The sequence below is a fragment of the Anomaloglossus baeobatrachus genome, chromosome 7 (genome assembly GCF_048569485.1).
Source record: "Anomaloglossus baeobatrachus isolate aAnoBae1 chromosome 7, aAnoBae1.hap1, whole genome shotgun sequence".
In the NCBI taxonomy this organism is placed as follows: Eukaryota; Metazoa; Chordata; class Amphibia; order Anura; family Aromobatidae; genus Anomaloglossus; species Anomaloglossus baeobatrachus.
Genome location: NC_134359.1, coordinates 197,739,918 through 197,759,226, shown reverse-complemented (window position 1 = coordinate 197,759,226; position 19,309 = coordinate 197,739,918). Strand labels below are relative to the sequence as shown.

Genomic DNA, 19,309 nt, shown 5'->3' with positions numbered 1-19,309 from the left:
TAGTCCCGATATAGAAGTTTCGATTTTTAAAGGGCACCTTTCATAGTGAGAGACTAATGTCAAATTTGTCTTTCTCACATCTCTGAGATAGTTGAATGAAGGAATTATAAATATGTGCTGTCTAAGTGCTCAGAAGGAAGAAGATGTCATGCGATGTAGGATGGCACCAAGCATGCCAAATAAAAACAGTGGTTTTCTTTTGCCAGATTGAAATGCTTCCATGCGCATCTCTCCCTGCTAGAAAAGTTTGATAGCAGTCTTCTTGAACAGTGAAAGGGCAAGAAAACAACAAGAACAAAGATGGAAGTCAAAACCATGCATAAACAGCTCAATCCATAGACTGTATTGTTAATGCATCACCTGAACTTCACAGCCAACTTCTCTGCCCAAAAACGTAGAAACCAGACCATAAGATCTGAAGAGCATTTTGATGAGTCTTTGCTTTTTCACTGAAGATTTTAAGTTGGCCTCTAACGGAGTGGGCCTTATCTCTTCTCCTTCATTGTCTGGTGTCTGGAGTTGGACTAAGGCAATCCTTACCAGTCATAAACCAATGCTCAATCTGGCAAAATAAAACCCACCGTTTTTATTTTGCATGCCTGATGCAATCCTACATCGGATGACGTCTTCTCTTTTATATGCACTTAGACAGCACAGACTTATGAATCCTTCATTGCACTATCTCAGAGATTTGAGAAGGTCAAATATCCACCACCTGGGTTCTAAATGGAAACTAAGCTTTTCAACACGGAAGAAGGAGATTAAACCGACGAGGATGGGATTCGAACCCATGCATGCAGAGCACAATGGATTAGCAGTCCATCGCCTTAACCACTCGGCCACCTCGTCTACATGACAAACCTGAAATCAGGTGATATGATCTGATGAGGATTTTGACCAGTCTGTGCAATTGAGCTAAAGATTGTGTATCGGCCTCTGGCAAAATGGACCTTATCACATCTCCTACACTGGATAATCTCAAGAGTTAGACTAGCTCAAACCATATCAGAAATGAGCTAATGCTCAGGGTTTTTAATAACAGTATTTTTACTAAAGATTGAATGTCGTGTCTGTATTGAAGCCCTGAAAATTGGTTTATCCCAGATAGCATTTGCATTAGTTTGTCTCTAGACATCAGATGACACTGAAGATCAAATAAGGCCACTCTACCAGAAGCTGCTTTACTATCGGTCAGTAGGAAAAGAGGTGCTGTGGCTTAGTTGGTTAAAGTGCCTGTCTAGTAAACAGGAGATCCTGAGTTCGAATCTCAGCAGTGCCTTCTTTTCATAGTCCCGATATAGAAGTTTCGATTTTTAAAGGGCACCTTTCATAGTGAGAGACTAATGTCAAATTTGTCTTTCTCACATCTCTGAGATAGTTGAATGAAGGAATTATAAATATGTGCTGTCTAAGTGCTCAGAAGGAAGAAGATGTCATGCGATGTAGGATGGCACCAAGCATGCCAAATAAAAACAGTGGTTTTCTTTTGCCAGATTGAAATGCTTCCATGCGCATCTCTCCCTGCTAGAAAAGTTTGATAGCAGTCTTCTTGAACAGTGAAAGGGCAAGAAAACAACAAGAACAAAGATGGAAGTCAAAACCATGCATAAACAGCTCAATCCATAGACTGTATTGTTAATGCATCACCTGAACTTCACAGCCAACTTCTCTGCCCAAAAACGTAGAAACCAGACCATAAGATCTGAAGAGCATTTTGATGAGTCTTTGCTTTTTCACTGAAGATTTTAAGTTGGCCTCTAACGGAGTGGGCCTTATCTCTTCTCCTTCATTGTCTGGTGTCTGGAGTTGGACTAAGGCAATCCTTACCAGTCATAAACCAATGCTCAATCTGGCAAAATAAAACCCACCGTTTTTATTTTGCATGCCTGATGCAATCCTACATCGGATGACGTCTTCTCTTTTATATGCACTTAGACAGCACAGATTTATGAATCCTTCATTGCACTATCTCAGAGATTTGAGAAGGTCAAATATCCACCACCTGGGTTCTAAATGGAAACTAAGCTTTTCAACACGGAAGAAGGAGATTAAACCGACGAGGATGGGATTCGAACCCATGCATGCAGAGCACAATGGATTAGCAGTCCATCGCCTTAACCACTCGGCCACCTCGTCTACATGACAAACCTGAAATCAGGTGATATGATCTGATGAGGATTTTGACCAGTCTGTGCAATTGAGCTAAAGATTGTGTATCGGCCTCTGGCAAAATGGACCTTATCACATCTCCTACACTGGATAATCTCAAGAGTTAGACTAGCTCAAACCATATCAGAAATGAGCTAATGCTCAGGGTTTTTAATAACAGTATTTTTACTAAAGATTGAATGTCGTGTCTGTATTGAAGCCCTGAAAATTGGTTTATCCCAGATAGCATTTGCATTAGTTTGTCTCTAGACATCAGATGACACTGAAGATCAAATAAGGCCACTCTACCAGAAGCTGCTTTACTATCGGTCAGTAGGAAAAGAGGTGCTGTGGCTTAGTTGGTTAAAGTGCCTGTCTAGTAAACAGGAGATCCTGAGTTCGAATCTCAGCAGTGCCTTCTTTTCATAGTCCCGATATAGAAGTTTCGATTTTTAAAGGGCACCTTTCATAGTGAGAGACTAATGTCAAATTTGTCTTTCTCACATCTCTGAGATAGTTGAATGAAGGAATTATAAATATGTGCTGTCTAAGTGCTCAGAAGGAAGAAGATGTCATGCGATGTAGGATGGCACCAAGCATGCCAAATAAAAACAGTGGTTTTCTTTTGCCAGATTGAAATGCTTCCATGCGCATCTCTCCCTGCTAGAAAAGTTTGATAGCAGTCTTCTTGAACAGTGAAAGGGCAAGAAAACAACAAGAACAAAGATGGAAGTCAAAACCATGCATAAACAGCTCAATCCATAGACTGTATTGTTAATGCATCACCTGAACTTCACAGCCAACTTCTCTGCCCAAAAACGTAGAAACCAGACCATAAGATCTGAAGAGCATTTTGATGAGTCTTTGCTTTTTCACTGAAGATTTTAAGTTGGCCTCTAACGGAGTGGGCCTTATCTCTTCTCCTTCATTGTCTGGTGTCTGGAGTTGGACTAAGGCAATCCTTACCAGTCATAAACCAATGCTCAATCTGGCAAAATAAAACCCACCGTTTTTATTTTGCATGCCTGATGCAATCCTACATCAGATGACGTCTTCTCTTTTATATGCACTTAGACAGCACAGATTTATGAATCCTTCATTGCACTATCTCAGAGATTTGAGAAGGTCAAATATCCACCACCTGGGTTCTAAATGGAAACTAAGCTTTTCAACACGGAAGAAGGAGATTAAACCGACGAGGATGGGATTCGAACCCATGCATGCAGAGCACAATGGATTAGCAGTCCATCGCCTTAACCACTCGGCCACCTCGTCTACATGACAAACCTGAAATCAGGTGATATGATCTGATGAGGATTTTGACCAGTCTGTGCAATTGAGCTAAAGATTGTGTATCGGCCTCTGGCAAAATGGACCTTATCACATCTCCTACACTGGATAATCTCAAGAGTTAGACTAGCTCAAACCATATCAGAAATGAGCTAATGCTCAGGGTTTTTAATAACAGTATTTTTACTAAAGATTGAATGTCGTGTCTGTATTGAAGCCCTGAAAATTGGTTTATCCCAGATAGCATTTGCATTAGTTTGTCTCTAGACATCAGATGACACTGAAGATCAAATAAGGCCACTCTACCAGAAGCTGCTTTACTATCGGTCAGTAGGAAAAGAGGTGCTGTGGCTTAGTTGGTTAAAGTGCCTGTCTAGTAAACAGGAGATCCTGAGTTCGAATCTCAGCAGTGCCTTCTTTTCATAGTCCCGATATAGAAGTTTCGATTTTTAAAGGGCACCTTTCATAGTGAGAGACTAATGTCAAATTTGTCTTTCTCACATCTCTGAGATAGTTGAATGAAGGAATTATAAATATGTGCTGTCTAAGTGCTCAGAAGGAAGAAGATGTCATGCGATGTAGGATGGCACCAAGCATGCCAAATAAAAACAGTGGTTTTCTTTTGCCAGATTGAAATGCTTCCATGCGCATCTCTCCCTGCTAGAAAAGTTTGATAGCAGTCTTCTTGAACAGTGAAAGGGCAAGAAAACAACAAGAACAAAGATGGAAGTCAAAACCATGCATAAACAGCTCAATCCATAGACTGTATTGTTAATGCATCACCTGAACTTCACAGCCAACTTCTCTGCCCAAAAACGTAGAAACCAGACCATAAGATCTGAAGAGCATTTTGATGAGTCTTTGCTTTTTCACTGAAGATTTTAAGTTGGCCTCTAACGGAGTGGGCCTTATCTCTTCTCCTTCATTGTCTGGTGTCTGGAGTTGGACTAAGGCAATCCTTACCAGTCATAAACCAATGCTCAATCTGGCAAAATAAAACCCACCGTTTTTATTTGGCATGCCTGATGCAATCCTACATCGGATGACGTCTTCTCTTTTATATGCACTTAGACAGCACAGATTTATGAATCCTTCATTGCACTATCTCAGAGATTTGAGAAGGTCAAATATCCACCACCTGGGTTCTAAATGGAAACTTAGCTTTTCAACACGGAAGAAGGAGATTAAACCGACGAGGATGGGATTCGAACCCATGCATGCAGAGCACAATGGATAAGCAGTCCATCGCCTTAACCACTCGGCCACCTCGTCTACATCATAAACCTGAAATCAGGTGATATGATCTGATGAGGATTTTGACAAGTCTGTGCAATTGAGCTAAAGATTGTGTATCGGCCTCTGGCAAAATGGACCTTATCACATCTCCTACACTGGATAATGTCAAGAGTTAGACTAGCTCAAACCATATCAGAAATGAGCTAATGCTCAGGGTTTTTAATAACAGTATTTTTACTAAAGATTGAATGTCGTGTCTGTATTGAAGCCCTGAAAATTGGTTTATCCCAGATAGCATTTGCATTAGTTTGTCTCTAGACATCAGATGACACTGAAGATCAAATAAGGCCACTCTACCAGAAGCTGCTTTACTATCAGTGAGTAGGAAAAGAGGTGCTGTGGCTTAGTTGGTTAAAGTGCCTGTCTAGTAAACAGGAGATCCTAAGTTCGAATCTCAGCAGTGCCTTCTTTTCATAGTCCCGATATAGAAGTTTCGATTTTTAAAGGGCACCTTTCATAGTGAGAGACTAATGTCAAATTTGTCTTTCTCACATCTCTGAGATAGTTGAATGAAGGAATTATAAATATGTGCTGTCTAAGTGCTCAGAAGGAAGAAGATGTCATGCGATGTAGGATGGCACCAAGCATGCCAAATAAAAACAGTGGTTTTCTTTTGCCAGATTGAAATGCTTCCATGCGCATCTCTCCCTGCTAGAAAAGTTTGATAGCAGTCTTCTTGAACAGTGAAAGGGCAAGAAAACAACAAGAACAAAGATGGAAGTCAAAACCATGCATAAACAGCTCAATCCATAGACTGTATTGTTAATGCATCACCTGAACTTCACAGCCAACTTCTCTGCCCAAAAACGTAGAAACCAGACCATAAGATCTGAAGAGCATTTTGATGAGTCTTTGCTTTTTCACTGAAGATTTTAAGTTGGCCTCTAACGGAGTGGGCCTTATCTCTTCTCCTTCATTGTCTGGTGTCTGGAGTTGGACTAAGGCAATCCTTACCAGTCATAAACCAATGCTCAATCTGGCAAAATAAAACCCACCGTTTTTATTTTGCATGCCTGATGCAATCCTACATCGGATGACGTCTTCTCTTTTATATGCACTTAGACAGCACAGATTTATGAATCCTTCATTGCACTATCTCAGAGATTTGAGAAGGTCAAATATCCACCACCTGGGTTCTAAATGGAAACTAAGCTTTTCAACACGGAAGAAGGAGATTAAACCGACGAGGATGGGATTCGAACCCATGCATGCAGAGCACAATGGATTAGCAGTCCATCGCCTTAACCACTCGGCCACCTCGTCTACATGACAAACCTGAAATCAGGTGATATGATCTGATGAGGATTTTGACCAGTCTGTGCAATTGAGCTAAAGATTGTGTATCGGCCTCTGGCAAAATGGACCTTATCACATCTCCTACACTGGATAATCTCAAGAGTTAGACTAGCTCAAACCATATCAGAAATGAGCTAATGCTCAGGGTTTTTAATAACAGTATTTTTACTAAAGATTGAATGTCGTGTCTGTATTGAAGCCCTGAAAATTGGTTTATCCCAGATAGCATTTGCATTAGTTTGTCTCTAGACATCAGATGACACTGAAGATCAAATAAGGCCACTCTACCAGAAGCTGCTTTACTATCGGTCAGTAGGAAAAGAGGTGCTGTGGCTTAGTTGGTTAAAGTGCCTGTCTAGTAAACAGGAGATCCTGAGTTCGAATCTCAGCAGTGCCTTCTTTTCATAGTCCCGATATAGAAGTTTCGATTTTTAAAGGGCACCTTTCATAGTGAGAGACTAATGTCAAATTTGTCTTTCTCACATCTCTGAGATAGTTGAATGAAGGAATTATAAATATGTGCTGTCTAAGTGCTCAGAAGGAAGAAGATGTCATGCGATGTAGGATGGCACCAAGCATGCCAAATAAAAACAGTGGTTTTCTTTTGCCAGATTGAAATGCTTCCATGCGCATCTCTCCCTGCTAGAAAAGTTTGATAGCAGTCTTCTTGAACAGTGAAAGGGCAAGAAAACAACAAGAACAAAGATGGAAGTCAAAACCATGCATAAACAGCTCAATCCATAGACTGTATTGTTAATGCATCACCTGAACTTCACAGCCAACTTCTCTGCCCAAAAACGTAGAAACCAGACCATAAGATCTGAAGAGCATTTTGATGAGTCTTTGCTTTTTCACTGAAGATTTTAAGTTGGCCTCTAACGGAGTGGGCCTTATCTCTTCTCCTTCATTGTCTGGTGTCTGGAGTTGGACTAAGGCAATCCTTACCAGTCATAAACCAATGCTCAATCTGGCAAAATAAAACCCACCGTTTTTATTTTGCATGCCTGATGCAATCCTACATCGGATGACGTCTTCTCTTTTATATGCACTTAGACAGCACAGACTTATGAATCCTTCATTGCACTATCTCAGAGATTTGAGAAGGTCAAATATCCACCACCTGGGTTCTAAATGGAAACTAAGCTTTTCAACACGGAAGAAGGAGATTAAACCGACGAGGATGGGATTCGAACCCATGCATGCAGAGCACAATGGATTAGCAGTCCATCGCCTTAACCACTCGGCCACCTCGTCTACATGACAAACCTGAAATCAGGTGATATGATCTGATGAGGATTTTGACCAGTCTGTGCAATTGAGCTAAAGATTGTGTATCGGCCTCTGGCAAAATGGACCTTATCACATCTCCTACACTGGATAATCTCAAGAGTTAGACTAGCTCAAACCATATCAGAAATGAGCTAATGCTCAGGGTTTTTAATAACAGTATTTTTACTAAAGATTGAATGTCGTGTCTGTATTGAAGCCCTGAAAATTGGTTTATCCCAGATAGCATTTGCATTAGTTTGTCTCTAGACATCAGATGACACTGAAGATCAAATAAGGCCACTCTACCAGAAGCTGCTTTACTATCGGTCAGTAGGAAAAGAGGTGCTGTGGCTTAGTTGGTTAAAGTGCCTGTCTAGTAAACAGGAGATCCTGAGTTTGAATCTCAGCAGTGCCTTCTTTTCATAGTCCCGATATAGAAGTTTCGATTTTTAAAGGGCACCTTTCATAGTGAGAGACTAATGTCAAATTTGTCTTTCTCACATCTCTGAGATAGTTGAATGAAGGAATTATAAATATGTGCTGTCTAAGTGCTCAGAAGGAAGAAGATGTCATGCGATGTAGGATGGCACCAAGCATGCCAAATAAAAACAGTGGTTTTCTTTTGCCAGATTGAAATGCTTCCATGCGCATCTCTCCCTGCTAGAAAAGTTTGATAGCAGTCTTCTTGAACAGTGAAAGGGCAAGAAAACAACAAGAACAAAGATGGAAGTCAAAACCATGCATAAACAGCTCAATCCATAGACTGTATTGTTAATGCATCACCTGAACTTCACAGCCAACTTCTCTGCCCAAAAACGTAGAAACCAGACCATAAGATCTGAAGAGCATTTTGATGAGTCTTTGCTTTTTCACTGAAGATTTTAAGTTGGCCTCTAACGGAGTGGGCCTTATCTCTTCTCCTTCATTGTCTGGTGTCTGGAGTTGGACTAAGGCAATCCTTACCAGTCATAAACCAATGCTCAATCTGGCAAAATAAAACCCACCGTTTTTATTTTGCATGCCTGATGCAATCCTACATCGGATGACGTCTTCTCTTTTATATGCACTTAGACAGCACAGACTTATGAATCCTTCATTGCACTATCTCAGAGATTTGAGAAGGTCAAATATCCACCACCTGGGTTCTAAATGGAAACTAAGCTTTTCAACACGGAAGAAGGAGATTAAACCGACGAGGATGGGATTCGAACCCATGCATGCAGAGCACAATGGATTAGCAGTCCATCGCCTTAACCACTCGGCCACCTCGTCTACATGACAAACCTGAAATCAGGTGATATGATCTGATGAGGATTTTGACCAGTCTGTGCAATTGAGCTAAAGATTGTGTATCGGCCTCTGGCAAAATGGACCTTATCACATCTCCTACACTGGATAATCTCAAGAGTTAGACTAGCTCAAACCATATCAGAAATGAGCTAATGCTCAGGGTTTTTAATAACAGTATTTTTACTAAAGATTGAATGTCGTGTCTGTATTGAAGCCCTGAAAATTGGTTTATCCCAGATAGCATTTGCATTAGTTTGTCTCTAGACATCAGATGACACTGAAGATCAAATAAGGCCACTCTACCAGAAGCTGCTTTACTATCGGTCAGTAGGAAAAGAGGTGCTGTGGCTTAGTTGGTTAAAGTGCCTGTCTAGTAAACAGGAGATCCTGAGTTCGAATCTCAGCAGTGCCTTCTTTTCATAGTCCCGATATAGAAGTTTCGATTTTTAAAGGGCACCTTTCATAGTGAGAGACTAATGTCAAATTTGTCTTTCTCACATCTCTGAGATAGTTGAATGAAGGAATTATAAATATGTGCTGTCTAAGTGCTCAGAAGGAAGAAGATGTCATGCGATGTAGGATGGCACCAAGCATGCCAAATAAAAACAGTGGTTTTCTTTTGCCAGATTGAAATGCTTCCATGCGCATCTCTCCCTGCTAGAAAAGTTTGATAGCAGTCTTCTTGAACAGTGAAAGGGCAAGAAAACAACAAGAACAAAGATGGAAGTCAAAACCATGCATAAACAGCTCAATCCATAGACTGTATTGTTAATGCATCACCTGAACTTCACAGCCAACTTCTCTGCCCAAAAACGTAGAAACCAGACCATAAGATCTGAAGAGCATTTTGATGAGTCTTTGCTTTTTCACTGAAGATTTTAAGTTGGCCTCTAACGGAGTGGGCCTTATCTCTTCTCCTTCATTGTCTGGTGTCTGGAGTTGGACTAAGGCAATCCTTACCAGTCATAAACCAATGCTCAATCTGGCAGAATAAAACCCACCGTTTTTATTTTGCATGCCTGATGCAATCCTACATCGGATGACGTCTTCTCTTTTATATGCACTTAGACAGCACAGACTTATGAATCCTTCATTGCACTATCTCAGAGATTTGAGAAGGTCAAATATCCACCACCTGGGTTCTAAATGGAAACTAAGCTTTTCAACACGGAAGAAGGAGATTAAACCGACGAGGATGGGATTCGAACCCATGCATGCAGAGCACAATGGATTAGCAGTCCATCGCCTTAACCACTCGGCCACCTCGTCTACATGACAAACCTGAAATCAGGTGATATGATCTGATGAGGATTTTGACCAGTCTGTGCAATTGAGCTAAAGATTGTGTATCGGCCTCTGGCAAAATGGACCTTATCACATCTCCTACACTGGATAATCTCAAGAGTTAGACTAGCTCAAACCATATCAGAAATGAGCTAATGCTCAGGGTTTTTAATAACAGTATTTTTACTAAAGATTGAATGTCGTGTCTGTATTGAAGCCCTGAAAATTGGTTTATCCCAGATAGCATTTGCATTAGTTTGTCTCTAGACATCAGATGACACTGAAGATCAAATAAGGCCACTCTACCAGAAGCTGCTTTACTATCGGTCAGTAGGAAAAGAGGTGCTGTGGCTTAGTTGGTTAAAGTGCCTGTCTAGTAAACAGGAGATCCTGAGTTCGAATCTCAGCAGTGCCTTCTTTTCATAGTCCCGATATAGAAGTTTCGATTTTTAAAGGGCACCTTTCATAGTGAGAGACTAATGTCAAATTTGTCTTTCTCACATCTCTGAGATAGTTGAATGAAGGAATTATAAATATGTGCTGTCTAAGTGCTCAGAAGGAAGAAGATGTCATGCGATGTAGGATGGCACCAAGCATGCCAAATAAAAACAGTGGTTTTCTTTTGCCAGATTGAAATGCTTCCATGCGCATCTCTCCCTGCTAGAAAAGTTTGATAGCAGTCTTCTTGAACAGTGAAAGGGCAAGAAAACAACAAGAACAAAGATGGAAGTCAAAACCATGCATAAACAGCTCAATCCATAGACTGTATTGTTAATGCATCACCTGAACTTCACAGCCAACTTCTCTGCCCAAAAACGTAGAAACCAGACCATAAGATCTGAAGAGCATTTTGATGAGTCTTTGCTTTTTCACTGAAGATTTTAAGTTGGCCTCTAACGGAGTGGGCCTTATCTCTTCTCCTTCATTGTCTGGTGTCTGGAGTTGGACTAAGGCAATCCTTACCAGTCATAAACCAATGCTCAATCTGGCAAAATAAAACCCACCGTTTTTATTTGGCATGCCTGATGCAATCCTACATCGGATGACGTCTTCTCTTTTATATGCACTTAGACAGCACAGATTTATGAATCCTTCATTGCACTATCTCAGAGATTTGAGAAGGTCAAATATCCACCACCTGGGTTCTAAATGGAAACTAAGCTTTTCAACACGGAAGAAGGAGATTAAACCGACGAGGATGGGATTCGAACCCATGCATGCAGAGCACAATGGATTAGCAGTCCATCGCCTTAACCACTCGGCCACCTCGTCTACATGACAAACCTGAAATCAGGTGATATGATCTGATGAGGATTTTGACCAGTCTGTGCAATTGAGCTAAAGATTGTGTATCGGCCTCTGGCAAAATGGACCTTATCACATCTCCTACACTGGATAATCTCAAGAGTTAGACTAGCTCAAACCATATCAGAAATGAGCTAATGCTCAGGGTTTTTAATAACAGTATTTTTACTAAAGATTGAATGTCGTGTCTGTATTGAAGCCCTGAAAATTGGTTTATCCCAGATAGCATTTGCATTAGTTTGTCTCTAGACATCAGATGACACTGAAGATCAAATAAGGCCACTCTACCAGAAGCTGCTTTACTATCGGTCAGTAGGAAAAGAGGTGCTGTGGCTTAGTTGGTTAAAGTGCCTGTCTAGTAAACAGGAGATCCTGAGTTCGAATCTCAGCAGTGCCTTCTTTTCATAGTCCCGATATAGAAGTTTCGATTTTTAAAGGGCACCTTTCATAGTGAGAGACTAATGTCAAATTTGTCTTTCTCACATCTCTGAGATAGTTGAATGAAGGAATTATAAATATGTGCTGTCTAAGTGCTCAGAAGGAAGAAGATGTCATGCGATGTAGGATGGCACCAAGCATGCCAAATAAAAACAGTGGTTTTCTTTTGCCAGATTGAAATGCTTCCATGCGCATCTCTCCCTGCTAGAAAAGTTTGATAGCAGTCTTCTTGAACAGTGAAAGGGCAAGAAAACAACAAGAACAAAGATGGAAGTCAAAACCATGCATAAACAGCTCAATCCATAGACTGTATTGTTAATGCATCACCTGAACTTCACAGCCAACTTCTCTGCCCAAAAACGTAGAAACCAGACCATAAGATCTGAAGAGCATTTTGATGAGTCTTTGCTTTTTCACTGAAGATTTTAAGTTGGCCTCTAACGGAGTGGGCCTTATCTCTTCTCCTTCATTGTCTGGTGTCTGGAGTTGGACTAAGGCAATCCTTACCAGTCATAAACCAATGCTCAATCTGGCAAAATAAAACCCACCGTTTTTATTTTGCATGCCTGATGCAATCCTACATCGGATGACGTCTTCTCTTTTATATGCACTTAGACAGCACAGACTTATGAATCCTTCATTGCACTATCTCAGAGATTTGAGAAGGTCAAATATCCACCACCTGGGTTCTAAATGGAAACTAAGCTTTTCAACACGGAAGAAGGAGATTAAACCGACGAGGATGGGATTCGAACCCATGCATGCAGAGCACAATGGATTAGCAGTCCATCGCCTTAACCACTCGGCCACCTCGTCTACATGACAAACCTGAAATCAGGTGATATGATCTGATGAGGATTTTGACCAGTCTGTGCAATTGAGCTAAAGATTGTGTATCGGCCTCTGGCAAAATGGACCTTATCACATCTCCTACACTGGATAATCTCAAGAGTTAGACTAGCTCAAACCATATCAGAAATGAGCTAATGCTCAGGGTTTTTAATAACAGTATTTTTACTAAAGATTGAATGTCGTGTCTGTATTGAAGCCCTGAAAATTGGTTTATCCCAGATAGCATTTGCATTAGTTTGTCTCTAGACATCAGATGACACTGAAGATCAAATAAGGCCACTCTACCAGAAGCTGCTTTACTATCGGTCAGTAGGAAAAGAGGTGCTGTGGCTTAGTTGGTTAAAGTGCCTGTCTAGTAAACAGGAGATCCTGAGTTCGAATCTCAGCAGTGCCTTCTTTTCATAGTCCCGATATAGAAGTTTCGATTTTTAAAGGGCACCTTTCATAGTGAGAGACTAATGTCAAATTTGTCTTTCTCACATCTCTGAGATAGTTGAATGAAGGAATTATAAATATGTGCTGTCTAAGTGCTCAGAAGGAAGAAGATGTCATGCGATGTAGGATGGCACCAAGCATGCCAAATAAAAACAGTGGTTTTCTTTTGCCAGATTGAAATGCTTCCATGCGCATCTCTCCCTGCTAGAAAAGTTTGATAGCAGTCTTCTTGAACAGTGAAAGGGCAAGAAAACAACAAGAACAAAGATGGAAGTCAAAACCATGCATAAACAGCTCAATCCATAGACTGTATTGTTAATGCATCACCTGAACTTCACAGCCAACTTCTCTGCCCAAAAACGTAGAAACCAGACCATAAGATCTGAAGAGCATTTTGATGAGTCTTTGCTTTTTCACTGAAGATTTTAAGTTGGCCTCTAACGGAGTGGGCCTTATCTCTTCTCCTTCATTGTCTGGTGTCTGGAGTTGGACTAAGGCAATCCTTACCAGTCATAAACCAATGCTCAATCTGGCAAAATAAAACCCACCGTTTTTATTTTGCATGCCTGATGCAATCCTACATCGGATGACGTCTTCTCTTTTATATGCACTTAGACAGCACAGACTTATGAATCCTTCATTGCACTATCTCAGAGATTTGAGAAGGTCAAATATCCACCACCTGGGTTCTAAATGGAAACTAAGCTTTTCAACACGGAAGAAGGAGATTAAACCGACGAGGATGGGATTCGAACCCATGCTTGCAGAGCACAATGGATTAGCAGTCCATCGCCTTAACCACTCGGCCACCTCGTCTACATGACAAACCTGAAATCAGGTGATATGATCTGATGAGGATTTTGACCAGTCTGTGCAATTGAGCTAAAGATTGTGTATCGGCCTCTGGCAAAATGGACCTTATCACATCTCCTACACTGGATAATCTCAAGAGTTAGACTAGCTCAAACCATATCAGAAATGAGCTAATGCTCAGGGTTTTTAATAACAGTATTTTTACTAAAGATTGAATGTCGTGTCTGTATTGAAGCCCTGAAAATTGGTTTATCCCAGATAGCATTTGCATTAGTTTGTCTCTAGACATCAGATGACACTGAAGATCAAATAAGGCCACTCTACCAGAAGCTGCTTTACTATCGGTCAGTAGGAAAAGAGGTGCTGTGGCTTAGTTGGTTAAAGTGCCTGTCTAGTAAACAGGAGATCCTGAGTTCGAATCTCAGCAGTGCCTTCTTTTCATAGTCCCGATATAGAAGTTTCGATTTTTAAAGGGCACCTTTCATAGTGAGAGACTAATGTCAAATTTGTCTTTCTCACATCTCTGAGATAGTTGAATGAAGGAATTATAAATATGTGCTGTCTAAGTGCTCAGAAGGAAGAAGATGTCATGCGATGTAGGATGGCACCAAGCATGCCAAATAAAAACAGTGGTTTTCTTTTGCCAGATTGAAATGCTTCCATGCGCATCTCTCCCTGCTAGAAAAGTTTGATAGCAGTCTTCTTGAACAGTGAAAGGGCAAGAAAACAACAAGAACAAAGATGGAAGTCAAAACCATGCATAAACAGCTCAATCCATAGACTGTATTGTTAATGCATCACCTGAACTTCACAGCCAACTTCTCTGCCCAAAAACGTAGAAACCAGACCATAAGATCTGAAGAGCATTTTGATGAGTCTTTGCTTTTTCACTGAAGATTTTAAGTTGGCCTCTAACGGAGTGGGCCTTATCTCTTCTCCTTCATTGTCTGGTGTCTGGAGTTGGACTAAGGCAATCCTTACCAGTCATAAACCAATGCTCAATCTGGCAAAATAAAACCCACCGTTTTTATTTTGCATGCCTGATGCAATCCTACATCGGATGACGTCTTCTCTTTTATATGCACTTAGACAGCACAGACTTATGAATCCTTCATTGCACTATCTCAGAGATTTGAGAAGGTCAAATATCCACCACCTGGGTTCTAAATGGAAACTAAGCTTTTCAACACGGAAGAAGGAGATTAAACCGACGAGGATGGGATTCGAACCCATGCATGCAGAGCACAATGGATTAGCAGTCCATCGCCTTAACCACTCGGCCACCTCGTCTACATGACAAACCTGAAATCAGGTGATATGATCTGATGAGGATTTTGACCAGTCTGTGCAATTGAGCTAAAGATTGTGTATCGGCCTCTGGCAAAATGGACCTTATCACATCTCCTACACTGGATAATCTCAAGAGTTAGACTAGCTCAAACCATATCAGAAATGAGCTAATGCTCAGGGTTTTTAATAACAGTATTTTTACTAAAGATTGAATGTCGTGTCTGTATTGAAGCCCTGAAAATTGGTTTATCCCAGATAGCATTTGCATTAGTTTGTCTCTAGACATCAGATGACACTGAAGATCAAATAAGGCCACTCTACCAGAAGCTGCTTTACTATCGGTCAGTAGGAAAAGAGGTGCTGTGGCTTAGTTGGTTAAAGTGCCTGTCTAGTAAACAGGAGATCCTGAGTTCGAATCTCAGCAGTGCCTTCTTTTCATAGTCCCGATATAGAAGTTTCGATTTTTAAAGGGCACCTTTCATAGTGAGAGACTAATGTCAAATTTGTCTTTCTCACATCTCTGAGATAGTTGAATGAAGGAATTATAAATATGTGCTGTCTAAGTGCTCAGAAGGAAGAAGATGTCATGCGATGTAGGATGGCACCAAGCATGCCAAATAAAAACAGTGGTTTTCTTTTGCCAGATTGAAATGCTTCCATGCGCATCTCTCCCTGCTAGAAAAGTTTGATAGCAGTCTTCTTGAACAGTGAAAGGGCAAGAAAACAACAAGAACAAAGATGGAAGTCAAAACCATGCATAAACAGCTCAATCCATAGACTGTATTGTTAATGCATCACCTGAACTTCACAGCCAACTTCTCTGCCCAAAAACGTAGAAACCAGACCATAAGATCTGAAGAGCATTTTGATGAGTCTTTGCTTTTTCACTGAAGATTTTAAGTTGGCCTCTAACGGAGTGGGCCTTATCTCTTCTCCTTCATTGTCTGGTGTCTGGAGTTGGACTAAGGCAATCCTTACCAGTCATAAACCAATGCTCAATCTGGCAAAATAAAACCCACCGTTTTTATTTTGCATGCCTGATGCAATCCTACATCGGATGACGTCTTCTCTTTTATATGCACTTAGACAGCACAGACTTATGAATCCTTCATTGCACTATCTCAGAGATTTGAGAAGGTCAAATATCCACCACCTGGGTTCTAAATGGAAACTAAGCTTTTCAACACGGAAGAAGGAGATTAAACCGACGAGGATGGGATTCGAACCCATGCATGCAGAGCACAATGGATTAGCAGTCCATCGCCTTAACCACTCGGCCACCTCGTCTACATGACAAACCTGAAATCAGGTGATATGATCTGATGAGGATTTTGACCAGTCTGTGCAATTGAGCTAAAGATTGTGTATCGGCCTCTGGCAAAATGGACCTTATCACATCTCCTACACTGGATAATCTCAAGAGTTAGACTAGCTCAAACCATATCAGAAATGAGCTAATGCTCAGGGTTTTTAATAACAGTATTTTTACTAAAGATTGAATGTCGTGTCTGTATTGAAGCCCTGAAAATTGGTTTATCCCAGATAGCATTTGCATTAGTTTGTCTCTAGACATCAGATGACACTGAAGATCAAATAAGGCCACTCTACCAGAAGCTGCTTTACTATCGGTCAGTAGGAAAAGAGGTGCTGTGGCTTAGTTGGTTAAAGTGCCTGTCTAGTAAACAGGAGATCCTGAGTTCGAATCTCAGCAGTGCCTTCTTTTCATAGTCCCGATATAGAAGTTTCGATTTTTAAAGGGCACCTTTCATAGTGAGAGACTAATGTCAAATTTGTCTTTCTCACATCTCTGAGATAGTTGAATGAAGGAATTATAAATATGTGCTGTCTAAGTGCTCAGAAGGAAGAAGATGTCATGCGATGTAGGATGGCACCAAGCATGCCAAATAAAAACAGTGGTTTTCTTTTGCCAGATTGAAATGCTTCCATGCGCATCTCTCCCTGCTAGAAAAGTTTGATAGCAGTCTTCTTGAACAGTGAAAGGGCAAGAAAACAACAAGAACAAAGATGGAAGTCAAAACCATGCATAAACAGCTCAATCCATAGACTGTATTGTTAATGCATCACCTGAACTTCACAGCCAACTTCTCTGCCCAAAAACGTAGAAACCAGACCATAAGATCTGAAGAGCATTTTGATGAGTCTTTGCTTTTTCACTGAAGATTTTAAGTTGGCCTCTAACGGAGTGGGCCTTATCTCTTCTCCTTCATTGTCTGGTGTCTGGAGTTGGACTAAGGCAATCCTTACCAGTCATAAACCAATGCTCAATCTGGCAAAATAAAACCCACCGTTTTTATTTTGCATGCCTGATGCAATCCTACATCGGATGACGTCTTCTCTTTTATATGCACTTAGACAGCACAGACTTATGAATCCTTCATTGCACTATCTCAGAGATTTGAGAAGGTCAAATATCCACCACCTGGGTTCTAAATGGAAACTAAGCTTTTCAACACGGAAGAAGGAGATTAAACCGACGAGGATGGGATTCGAACCCATGCATGCAGAGCACAATGGATTAGCAGTCCATCGCCTTAACCACTCGGCCACCTCGTCTACATGACAAACCTGAAATCAGGTGATATGATCTGATGAGGATTTTGACCAGTCTGTGCAATTGAGCTAAAGATTGTGTATCGGCCTCTGGCAAAATGGACCTTATCACATCTCCTACACTGGATAATCTCAAGAGTTAGACTAGCTCAAACCATATCAGAAATGAGCTAATGCTCAGGGTTTTTAATAACAGTATTTTTACTAAAGATTGAATGTCGTGTCTGTATTGAAGCCCTGAAAATTGGTTTATCACAGATAGCATTTGCATTAGTTTGTCTCTAGACATCTGATGACACTGAAGATCAAATAAGGCCACTCTACCAGAAGCTGCTTTACTATCGGTCAGTAGGAAAAGAGGTGCTGTGGCTTAGTTGGTTAAAGTGCCTGTCTAGTAAACAGGAGATCCTGAGTTCGAATCTCAGCAGTGCCTTCTTTTCATAGTCCCGATATAGAAGTTTCGATTTTTAAAGGGCACCTTTCATAGTGAGAGACTAATGTCAAATTTGTCTTTCTCACATCTCTGAGATAGTTGAATGAAGGAATTATAAATATGTGCTGTCTAAGTGCTCAGAAGGAAGAAGATGTCATGCGATGTAGGATGGCACCAAGCATGCCAAATAAAAACAGTGGTTTTCTTTTGCCAGATTGAAATGCTTCCATGCGCATCTCTCCCTGCTAGAAAAGTTTGATAGCAGTCTTCTTGAACAGTGAAAGGGCAAGAAAACAACAAGAACAAAGATGGAAGTCAAAACCATGCATAAACAGCTCAATCCATAGACTGTATTGTTAATGCATCACCTGAACTTCACAGCCAACTTCTCTGCCCAAAAACGTAGAAACCAGACCATAAGATCTGAAGAGCATTTTGATGAGTCTTTGCTTTTTCACTGAAGATTTTAAGTTGGCCTCTAACGGAGTGGGCCTTATCTCTTCTCCTTCATTGTCTGGTGTCTGGAGTTGGACTAAGGCAATCCTTACCAGTCATAAACCAATGCTCAATCTGGCAAAATAAAACCCACCGTTTTTATTTTGCATGCCTGATGCAATCCTACATCGGATGACGTCTTCTCTTTTATATGCACTTAGACAGCACAGACTTATGAATCCTTCATTGCACTATCTCAGAGATTTGAGAAGGTCAAATATCCACCACCTGGGTTCTAAATGGAAACTAAGCTTTTCAACACGGAAGAAGGAGATTAAACCGACGAGGATGGGATTCGAACCCATGCATGCAGAGCACAATGGATTAGCAGTCCATCGCCTTAACCACTCGGCCACCTCGTCTACATGACAAACCTGAAATCAGGTGATATGATCTGATGAGGATTTTGACCAGTCTGTGCAATTGAGCTAAAGATTGTGTATCGGCCTCTGGCAAAATGGACCTTATCACATCTCCTACACTGGATAATCTCAAGAGTTAGACTAGCTCAAACCATATCAGAAATGAGCTAATGCTCAGGGTTTTTAATAACAGTATTTTTACTAAAGATTGAATGTCGTGTCTGTATTGAAGCCCTGAAAATTGGTTTATCACAGATAGCATTTGCATTAGTTTGTCTCTAGACATCTGATGACACTGAAGATCAAATAAGGCCACTCTACCAGAAGCTGCTTTACTATCGGTCAGTAGGAAAAGAGGTGCTGTGGCTTAGTTGGTTAAAGTGCCTGTCTAGTAAACAGGAGATCCTGAGTTCGAATCTCAGCAGTGCCTTCTTTTCATAGT

The 19,309-nt window shown here is 40.8% G+C and overlaps 13 non-coding genes across 13 annotated transcripts; all 13 read left to right on the top strand.

Moving 5' to 3' along the window:
• The first annotated feature begins 1,205 nt into the window (after window positions 1-1,205).
• Window positions 1,206-1,279, top strand: TRNAT-AGU (transfer RNA threonine (anticodon AGU)). Its single transcript has one exon. It is a non-coding gene; the product is annotated as a tRNA-Thr (tRNA).
• A 1,213-nt stretch (window positions 1,280-2,492) lies between these two features.
• On the top strand, window positions 2,493-2,566 carry TRNAT-AGU (transfer RNA threonine (anticodon AGU)). Its single transcript has one exon. It is a non-coding gene; the product is annotated as a tRNA-Thr (tRNA).
• A 1,213-nt stretch (window positions 2,567-3,779) lies between these two features.
• On the top strand, window positions 3,780-3,853 carry TRNAT-AGU (transfer RNA threonine (anticodon AGU)). Its single transcript has one exon. It is a non-coding gene; the product is annotated as a tRNA-Thr (tRNA).
• Window positions 3,854-6,353: 2,500 nt separating this feature from the next.
• Window positions 6,354-6,427, top strand: TRNAT-AGU (transfer RNA threonine (anticodon AGU)). The gene has a single exon. It is a non-coding gene; the product is annotated as a tRNA-Thr (tRNA).
• A 2,500-nt stretch (window positions 6,428-8,927) lies between these two features.
• Window positions 8,928-9,001, top strand: TRNAT-AGU (transfer RNA threonine (anticodon AGU)). The gene has a single exon. It is a non-coding gene; the product is annotated as a tRNA-Thr (tRNA).
• Window positions 9,002-10,214: 1,213 nt separating this feature from the next.
• TRNAT-AGU (transfer RNA threonine (anticodon AGU)) lies at window positions 10,215-10,288 on the top strand. Its single transcript has one exon. It is a non-coding gene; the product is annotated as a tRNA-Thr (tRNA).
• A 1,213-nt stretch (window positions 10,289-11,501) lies between these two features.
• Window positions 11,502-11,575, top strand: TRNAT-AGU (transfer RNA threonine (anticodon AGU)). The gene has a single exon. It is a non-coding gene; the product is annotated as a tRNA-Thr (tRNA).
• A 1,213-nt stretch (window positions 11,576-12,788) lies between these two features.
• Window positions 12,789-12,862, top strand: TRNAT-AGU (transfer RNA threonine (anticodon AGU)). The gene has a single exon. It is a non-coding gene; the product is annotated as a tRNA-Thr (tRNA).
• A 1,213-nt stretch (window positions 12,863-14,075) lies between these two features.
• On the top strand, window positions 14,076-14,149 carry TRNAT-AGU (transfer RNA threonine (anticodon AGU)). Its single transcript has one exon. It is a non-coding gene; the product is annotated as a tRNA-Thr (tRNA).
• A 1,213-nt stretch (window positions 14,150-15,362) lies between these two features.
• On the top strand, window positions 15,363-15,436 carry TRNAT-AGU (transfer RNA threonine (anticodon AGU)). The gene has a single exon. It is a non-coding gene; the product is annotated as a tRNA-Thr (tRNA).
• Window positions 15,437-16,649: 1,213 nt separating this feature from the next.
• TRNAT-AGU (transfer RNA threonine (anticodon AGU)) lies at window positions 16,650-16,723 on the top strand. Its single transcript has one exon. It is a non-coding gene; the product is annotated as a tRNA-Thr (tRNA).
• A 1,213-nt stretch (window positions 16,724-17,936) lies between these two features.
• On the top strand, window positions 17,937-18,010 carry TRNAT-AGU (transfer RNA threonine (anticodon AGU)). Its single transcript has one exon. It is a non-coding gene; the product is annotated as a tRNA-Thr (tRNA).
• Window positions 18,011-19,223: 1,213 nt separating this feature from the next.
• Window positions 19,224-19,297, top strand: TRNAT-AGU (transfer RNA threonine (anticodon AGU)). The gene has a single exon. It is a non-coding gene; the product is annotated as a tRNA-Thr (tRNA).
• The last annotated feature ends 12 nt before the right edge of the window (window positions 19,298-19,309 follow it).